General features: G+C 45.4%; 2 pseudogenes across 2 annotated transcripts in view; both read right to left on the reverse strand.

Annotated features, from left to right (window-relative positions):
- Positions 1-9,212, reverse strand: part of LOC311136376 (disks large homolog 2-like) — a 219,354-nt pseudogene extending 210,142 nt beyond the window's left edge. The window contains exon 1 of the transcript XR_014615442.1: positions 9,114-9,212. The product of XR_014615442.1 is annotated as a disks large homolog 2-like (transcript). The remainder of the gene's footprint in view (positions 1-9,113) is intronic.
- On the reverse strand, positions 514-1,811 carry LOC311136524 (annotated as a pseudogene). Its single transcript has one exon. The product of its transcript is annotated as an uncharacterized misc_RNA (transcript).
- Positions 9,213-9,853: the final 641 nt, after the last annotated feature.

Below are 9,853 nucleotides of genomic sequence, written 5' to 3' on the forward strand. Positions count from 1 at the left end.
TAATCAACAATTGTTTTTTTTCTATTAACTTTCTATTAACAACTGCCACCAGTTTGGCACCAAAACATTTACAGTAAAGATACAGTATATTGACATTGTAAACTATATACATTTTACATTTTTTGTCATTTAGCAGACACTCTTATCCAGAGCGACTTACAGTTAGTGAGTGCATGCATTATTTTTTTCTTTTTCATACTGGCCCCCTGTGGGAATCGAACCCACAACCCTGGTGTTGCAAACGCCATGCTCTACCAACTGAGCTACATCCCTGCCGGCCATTCCCTCCCCTACCCTGGACGACGCTGGGCCAATTGTGCGCCACCCCATGGGTCTCCCGGTCGCGGCCGGCTACGACAGAGCCTGGATCAGGATCCCAGTGGGAAACGAACCCACAACCCTGGCCTTGCAAGCGCCATGCTCTACCAACTGAGCTACAGGGGACAATCCTACTTAACCCATAAAACTGACAGTTTGATTCTTATGCCTACACTGCCCCGTTGTGGTTTCTAACAGGGCAGCAGCTCATTACAGTATCATTCACACAAACAGGGAAGGGGTTTGGGGTGTGATGTGTGGGTTTGTGTTGTATAAAAAAAAAACAGGAAATTAGTAAAGACGGGAAAGCCCCTCTTAGTACTCGTCTGCCTGGGTCGCCATCTTGTAGCCGTTCTCGTTGGAAACATAGCCCTCCCCCGACTGCACCGACTCCTGGTCCATCAACCCATCCTGGCTGTTCTCCTCTGGCTTGGGCGGCGCTTCGCCCTCCTCCCCGTTACCCACGTTGTCCTGCTCGGCCGAGGGGAGCAGGAGAGAGCCATGCCGGTCCTCCCTGCGCTCCCCACCACCCCACTCCCTGTCTCTCTTATGCTCTCTGTCTTTCTCCTTGTCCCCCCTGTGCCTCTCCCGGTCCCTATCGCGGTCCTTGTCCCTGTTGCTGCGCCTCCGGTCGCGGTCCCTCTCCCTGTCCCGCTCCCTCCCGCCACGCTCCTCTCCCACCTCTCCCCCTTCCTCACCCACGCTAGGCTCTACAGGCATCCTCTCTCCTCCATCCCCCATCATACCTTCTCCTAGCCCCATGCCCTCATCCCCCTCGCCACCCTTGCCCCTCTCCCGGTCTCGCTTGCGCTCTCGGCTGCGGCTCCTCCTCTTCCTTTCGCCCTTGTCTCTGCTCCTCTCCCTGCTACGACTATCTCCCCATGGCCCCCCCAGCTCCCTCTCTCGGTCTCTCCTCCTGCCACCCCCACGCTCTCCTCTCCGGGCCCTGCCAGGCCCAGACCCCTGTCGCCCCTCTCCCTCTCCCTGGAGCGGGAGCTGCGCCTTCTGTTGTGTCATAATTCACGCGAGCCACAAACAGGGTCTTGAAGGCATCCCCCTGAGCATTGGGGTTATTGTGTGGATCCCAGAGCTTTAGTTCTGTCTCCACAACCGTCTGCCTCCTCTCGATCTTCTCCCTCCTCTTTCTCTCCAACCTCTCATCACGAGTTTCTGCCCTAGTAGGGGGAGGGGCATCTCTGGGGTCCTCAAAGTGCCTGATGAAAGGAGAAATGCCGCAGTATGGCTGGTTGTGGTGTTTCTCATGGGGCAGCTTCTCCAACTGCGTCAGAAATGGTATGGGGTCCCGCGGCGCAAATAGGGCCAGCAGGTTGGGGGGTAAAAACTGGGTCATCTTTCACCTCAACTCTTCATTAAATCCCTTTAAAACTCAGAGAGCCCGAATCAGGCAACGTGGAATAAGAGCGTGCACTCTCCTTGTTCAAAGCAAGTTGTTTTCCCACAGATGAATATACTTCAGCCAAAGCGAAAGATAAAGTGGCTTAAACTTATAAAGGATATTTCATGCTGAAACCCTCATATTAAACACCAATTGTATTCACTAAGTTGATGGTTTATACAGCTTTGTTATTCTTAAAAAAAAATCATTTTATTAGATTATTTTATATATGTTATACAGTGGGGAGAACAAGTATTTGATGCACTGCCGATTTTACAGGTTTTCCTACTTACAAAGCATGTAGAGGTCTGTAATTTTTATCATAGGTACACTTCAACTGTGAGAGATGGAATCTAAAATCCAGAAAATCACATTGTATGATTTTTAAGTAATTAATTTGCATTTTATTGCATGACATAAGTATTTGATCACCTACCAACCAGTAAGAATTCCGGCTCTCACAGACCTGTTAGTTTTTCTTTAAGAAGCCCTCCTGTTCTCCACTCATTACCTGTATTAACTGCACCTGTTTGAACTCGTTACCTGTATAAAAGACACCTGTCCACACACACTCAATCAAACAGACTCCAACCTCTCCACAATGGCCAAGACCAGAGAGCTGTGTAAGGACATCAGGGATAAAATTGTAGACCTGCACAAGGCTGGGATGGGCTACAGGACAATAGGCAAGCAGCTTGGTGAGAAGGCAACAACTGTTGGCGCAATTATTAGAAAATGGAAGAAGTTCAAGATGACGGTCAATCACCCTCGGTCTGGAGCTCCATGCAAGATCTCACCTCGTGGGGCATCAATGATCATGAGGAAGGTGAGGGATCAGCCCAGAACTACACGGCAGGACCTGGTCAATGACCTGAAGAGAGCTGGGACCACAGTCTCAAAGAAAACCATTAGTAACACACTACGCCGTCATGGATTAAAATCCTGCAGCGCACACAAGGTCCCCCTGCTCAAGCCAGCGCATGTCCAGGCCCGTCTGAAGTTTGCCAATGACCATCTGGATGATCCAGAGGAGGAATGGGAGAAGGTCATGTGGTCTGATGAGACAAAAATAGAGCTTTTTGGTCTAAACTCCACTCGCCGTGTTTGGAGGAAGAAGAAGGATGAGTACAACCCCAAGAACACCATCCCAACCGTGAAGCATGGAGGTGGAAACATCATTCTTTGCTTTTCTGCAAAGGGGACAGGACGACTGCACCGTATTGAGGGAAGGATGGATGGGGCCAACAACCTCCTTCCCTCAGTAAGAGAATTGAAGATGGGTCGTGGCTGGGTCTTCCAGCATGACAACGACCCGAAACACACAGCCAGGGCAACTAAGGAGTGGCTCCGTAAGAAGCATCTCAAGGTCCTGGAGTGGCCTAGCCAGTCTCCAGACCTGAACCCAATAGAAAATCTTTGGAGGGAGCTGAAAGTCTGTATTGCCCAGCGATAGCCCCGAAACCTGAAGGATCTGGAGAAGGTCTGTATGGAGGAGTGGGCCAAAATCCCTGCTGCAGTGTGTGCAAACCTGGTCAAGACCTACAGGAAACGTATGATCTCTGTAATTGCAAATAAAGGTTTCTGTACCAAATATTAAGTTCTGCTTTTCTGATGTATCAAATACTTATGTTATGCAATAAAATGCCAATTAATTACTTAAAAATCATACAATGTGATTTTCTGGATATTTTTTTTTATTCCGTCTCTCACAGTTGAAGTGTACCTATGATAAACATTACAGACCTCTACATGCTTTGTAAGTAGGAAAACCTGCAAAATCGGCAGTGTATCAAATACTTGTTCTCCCCACTGTATGTGATACAGCCACACAGAGGGCCAGAGATATTTACAGACACCTGTGATAATCTGAAGTAGCCAAAATGGCCACTAGATGTCATCTGAAATAAATAAAAAATAACTTGAAAGTTACCAATATTCTGGTAGTTTTCTGGTAAACTTAGAAAGTTTCCAGTCATATACCCTCCCTTTGCAACCCTACATATACTACTATAACCCTGAGTGACTAGTGCTCAAGGGGCGAGAGAGAGGTCCATCTGACAGCTGGTTAAACTGTAAGGAAAATGTCATTTTGCTGAATAGCTAATGAGGTCCTCCAGGGAAAATGTGAGCCTATTTATACACACAATGTTTCAACTGTAACTCATTACAGAGACCCAGCACATGCACAGCCTACTCTAGGCAGACAAATAAGCACTTCTCTTTGATCAATACAGCTAATTAAAAAGACAATCGCTACTGACATTCAAATTGAATGGCCGTGGAGCCCAGTCCAGGTAGGGAATGTAACGAGATGTATAGATTTTCATAAGGCAGGGGAGGTTAGTGCAGAATGGATGGAGGGGTTGGGGGTATTCTTGAAACCAGTCTACCAGTTAATCTGACCATGCTTTAATGGGTAGACAATCTCAGAGAGAGAGAGAGAGAGAGAGAGAGAGAGAGAGAGAGAGAGAGAGAGAGAGGTATTGTACTTTACAATGATGATGATGATGATGTTGTGGGACGTGTGTACAGTACGTCAATGTGGGAAATCAATAAACAAAAATATATAACTATTGACAATTTAATTATAATATGACATCAGAGTTTAAATGTCCCTTGGTTCTAAACTATCTGACATCTTAAGAGTCGGAATGTCTTAATGTTCACATGACTGGTTTGCCTTTGGCCACTTTTTCCAGATTTGCCTTGAAGCTAGCAAAGGTAGTGCACTCTCTGACACTAGTTGGCAGGGTGTTCCATAATCCAGACGCTTTGACTGAAAAAGCAGTCTGGCCAAATCTGGTGGACGTAAACTGAGTTGAGCATTCCCCTCTGGTTGAAGCTCTTGTCCTCCTGGTATTGTCCTTGCAATATGTAACAAACTGCTTTAGAGGTGGTGGGGCAAGGTCATGAGTGATCTTAAACAACAGAGGTGTCAGCAAGGCATAAAAAGCTGTCAAAGCTCAGTATTGTATTTCTTAATGATATTGCAGTGTTGATAGGTGTTTGGTTTTTTGTCCAGCAATTTCAGTTTGTTTATAGAGCTTTTGAAGTGGTTTCATTGCTGTGATACTAGCTTGTGAGTGTGACCAGGTTGTGACACAGTACGTTGTTACTCTACAATGATATCATACGAAAGGTCAAAAAGGTTTCCTGTGCCTTTTTGCATGTTATCAGTGACGTGGTTGTTAGGTCTTCTGAATATTGAGACATAACATTCAGAGAAAACGTGAAGGGATGGTGTCAACTATTGGGACCAGTGATGATATTGCAGCCTCTCCTGTGTTACTAGAAGACTGAGGAGAACTGACAAGTATTAAACCTACTAACATGATCTAACATAATCCTATGACAAAGTAGGTTACGTCCCAAATGCCACCCTATTCTCTACATAGTGCACTACTTTTGACCGGAGCCCATTTCTCTCTGAAACGGGCCAAGGGAGACTTCATCTATAAAGATGCCTAATCTCAAGGAATTTGTCCTGCTCACACATTTCTGAACAAATCAAACAAATGTGCCAGTACTGTATGACGTGTGAGGGCTCTTCACTAAAATGCATCACATTATGCAGAGGTTAAGGATGTTCCATTGGTGGCTGTAGGGTTGCCTGATGAGCTGTGTTCTGCTCACGTATAGGGTAATGCTGTGCTACCCTCAGTGCACTCAGGGTCCTTCCCCGGCGTTTGCTGCACTCAGAAAGGCTCAGCTCGTGGAGACGGGATGAGACGAGAATGTGAGATGGCATGGCCGAGGGCTGATCTGAGCTCTGTGCGGAATTGTTTGGAATCTCCTCGCGGTTGTGTGCACTGACCCCTTTTCGTGGCTTTATATACCAACTCATCACTCTTCTAGCCCTATTTCCCGTTCTCCAAGACGTGAAGGGGAGGGAGAGCCGAGTTAGGGGAAAAAGGGAAGCACCTGCCCTCTCCCCATATGTTTTGAGAGTTCTACTTTCATTCCATTTTTGACTAATGTACAGAAATATTTTATTTCTGATGATAAATGCAATAGAAGTTGAGGTGCATTATAAAACTAATAATTTACTGTAAATCCATTCAAATCAGTGTGACGTTTCAGTCATAGATCTTCATGAAACAGAGAATTATAGAACCTGGTGATAAATGCAGCCATGTACTTCTGCATTTGGTAGGCTTCTTTCCGGTGACGTTGACTTTTTCCACATTTTGTTACGTTACAGCCTTATTCTAAATCGGATTAAATAATTTTTTTCCCTCATCAATCTACACACAATACCCCATTATGACAAAGCAAAAACAGGTTGTAAGACATTTTTGCAAATGTATACAAAAACAATAACAGAAATATCTAATTTACATATATTGTATTCAGACCCTTTACTCAGTACTTTATTGAAGCACCTTTGGTAGCGATTTCAGCCTTGAGTCTTCTTGGGTATGACGTTACAAGCTTGGCACATCTGTATTTGGGGAGTTTCTCCCATTCTTCTCTGCAGATCCTCTCAAGCTCTGTCAGGTTTGATGGTCTCTCCAGAGGTCTCTCCAGAGGTGTTCGATTGGGTTCATGTCCGGGCTCTGGCTGGGCCATTCAAGGACATTCAGAGACTTGTCCCAAAGCCACTCCTGCATTGTCTTGGCTGTGTGCTTAGGGTCGTTGTCCTGTTGGAAGGTGAACCTTCGCCCCCAGTCTGAGGTCCTGAGCGCTCTGGAGCAGGTTTTCATCAAGGATATCTCTGTACTTCGCTCCGTTCATCTTTCCCTCGATCCTGACTAGTCTCCCAGTCCCTGCCGCTGAAAAACATCCCCACAAAACATTCAGGCCAAAGAGTTCAATCTTGGTTTCATCAGACCAGAGAATCTAGTTTCTCATGGTCTGAGAGTCCTTTAGGTGCCTTATGGCAAACTCCAAGCGGGCTGTCATGTGCCTTTTACTGAGGAGTGGCTTCCGTCTGGCCACTCTACCATAAAGGCCTGATTGGTGGAGCGCTGCAGAGATGGTTGTCCTTCTGGAGTTCTGTCAGAGTGACCATCGGGTTCTTGGTCACCTCCCTCACCAAGGCCCTTCTCCCCCGATTGCTCCGTTTGGCCGGGTGGCCAGCTCTAGGAAGAGTCTTGGTGGTTCCAAACTTCTTCCATTTAAGAATGATGGAGGCCACTGTGTTCTTGGGGACCTTCAATGCTGCAGACATTTTTTGGTACCCTCCCCCAGATCTGTGGCTCGACACAATCCTGTCTCGGAGCTCTACGGACAATTCCTTCGACCTAATGGCTTGGTCTTTGCTCTGACATGCACTGTCAACTGTGGGACTTTATATAGACAGGTGTGTGCCTTTCCAAATCATGTTCAATCAATTGAATTTACCACAGGTGGACTCCAATCAAGTTGTACAAACATCTCAAGGATGATCAATGGAAACAGGATGCACCTGAGCTCAATTTCAAGTCTCATAGCAAAGGGTCTGAACACTTATGTAAATAAGGTATCTGTGTTTTATTTGTTTTGCTCATTTCGTGTGTTTTTGCATGGGGATAATGTAGCCATATATTAGCAATTACTATAGCGACCCTCTGTTCATACTAACATACTTTTATTTTACTGGAGTTACCTTCTTATCCACACACGTGATGGATATGGGATAGCTATAGCCAAACTAAGCTGACTCTTATTATGGATATATAAGATACTCACACGGAGGCTTGGGACTACGCACAACAACAGGTACGTTTTCTGAACTCGCGGTTTAATATCTGCTATTATTAATTACAGTTGAATGCTCTAGCTCAGACAGAACGGGAATATGTCGACCATCCTGACAAGCCAACTTGAGTGTCCACCATACAAAACTATAACAACCGGAAATTACACAGTACATCCTTGTATAGAGGTGGCTAACAGGAAACAGTTACCAGTAACCCAAACTGCAGGAACCCTCATTATAATACTTTTTCTGTGATGTTATGAGCTCTGTATGGTTAATAGATGCTGAATCGAATTCTTCCTTTACATAACAGTTTTCTACTCCGCAGTTACAAAACCAAACCCACTATAAAGCAGAACAGTCTGACTAACTGTTTAATTAATATTTGCCTAAAACCTGTCCCTCTATGCTGCCCTTGCTCAGCAGTTGAAGTACGTTGGTTGGAATGTGTGTGTGCGTGTCCAAAATATGTCCAGGAGCCGTTTTCTTACAAACAGCATTACAGTGAACGGGAAATTTCAAAGATACTCTACATGCGTCAATTTGGGGGTTATTTAAGCTTGTAGAAACAAGGAAGTTAGCTCTATAGTGAGAATGACTCTGGTCTCTCTCTCTATCTCTCTCTACCCCTTCTCTGGTGCAGATGGAGCATGGATCACTGACGCTGAGATTCGCTGTACCTTGTTAAGAGCAAATGCTCTTAGTCATGCCTCTGTGACAGGCAGCAAAAATAATAATTCAGTGACTGACACACTAGGCATCCTGCAGTCTTCCACTATAGCATATCATTAGACAGCGTCAATTTGTCAGGATTTGTTCTGAATAAAAAAAGAAACAAGAGAAATTTGAAAGAAATTGTGTAACACCAAAACATGCTGAAATTGGACTCCCTCGACAAATGTGGATCCCTATGCATCCTACTTTACTACATTACTAGAAGCAATGGGAAGCTAAAACGTTTCCTTGTTGGTTGACGTAAGGCCGAAGTACTGTTCTAGGTAGAAACACATTACAGCTTTAGCAAGTGCACCCATCTAGGCACAAAGCCAGTCCCTATTACACTGCCAAGGCAGTAATGGATAGTGGAATGGGGAGGGGGGAAAAGTTCAGACTTTTTTTTTCTGCAGGCATGATTCACTTTCTATAGGATCTGAATCAGCTGACAGAGCGGCCAAAGCTCTCAGGCTTGAACTGATGTGTTCTGAGCCCAGTTTTTGGGAGGAAAGAGAATGGGAAAAAGCAAAAGGTAAAGCAGAGAGTAGAGCAACACATGACGAAATAAGAGATTTACTTGTATCACTGTGTCTCGGAAAGGAGTAACCATGACCTTTCCACTAAGATTAATGAGGAGCGACAGTAAGAGGATGCACGAACGGTAAGCATTATGCACTAGTTATGCATATGCCAGAGATCTGGCTTCATTAAGTCCCAGGTAACATTAATATAGGCTTATGTTGTTGATGCTGGGCTAATACTCAATAATCACAGCTCTAACGCAAAGGTTTCTTGGCTTTCGCATCCTATAAAATTGTAACTATCCCATTCAAATATTTATGTGAGCGGTATACATCATTTTCACTCCTTTTCTGAAAATTCCGTCTAGTTATCCCAAACATAAAAAAACAATACTATAACACAACCAGAGCCCCACGCATCAACATCAACTGTACTTTAACGACAAACAAGGCACTCAACAGTCAACAGCCATCAGCCGCCTACCTTGCATCCGAACATCAACGACAAGGTGTTGTTGGTGCATGCAACTTTGCAATGACAGAGCATGGGCTTGCAGTCAGGGCTTTTGACAATGGGAGACATTCCTTTAGAGGTGCGATGCGGCCAGTGTAGCTCCAGCTCCAACGCAGTGGAGATAAGAGATGAGGAGAAGAGGAGAGTGCACACGCAGCTTGAGAGAGCAGCTTAACTCCTAGCTAAGCGGGAGTCTATACCCTGCACACTCACTCACACTCTCTCTCACGTTCCCTCACATACACACACTTTCTGTCTCTCTTGCTCACCCTCATATACAGTATACTCTTTCTCGCGCGCTCTCTCTCTCTCTCTCACTCTCTCTCCCTCTCTCACAGAGACATGGCATGCCCATCGCTTCTCTCTCGCTCACCCTCATATACAATATACTCTCTCTCCTCTCTTGCGCTCCCTGCCTCTCACAGAGCCATTGCATGCCCATCGCTTATCTCTCGTTCACCCTCATATCCAGTATACTCTCTCCTCTCTCTCTTTTCTCTCTCACACACACACATCACACAGAGCCATGGGGTGCCCATCGCTTCTCTTTCTCTGTGTAAAGCTGCCACTCCTTCTTTCTCTCTCTTATCCACACCCGCACCCTTCGCCGCAATCTCTTTTGAAATCTCTTTTGGAATAAGCTTGGTTTCCTGTCAGGTTTCCTCTTTTTAGCAGGGCTAGTTGGGTAACTAGCACAATTGTACAATGCA

This window comes from Coregonus lavaretus (genome assembly GCF_964263955.1).
Source record: "Coregonus lavaretus genome assembly, chromosome: 10".
Classification (NCBI taxonomy): Eukaryota; Metazoa; Chordata; class Actinopteri; order Salmoniformes; family Salmonidae; genus Coregonus; species Coregonus lavaretus.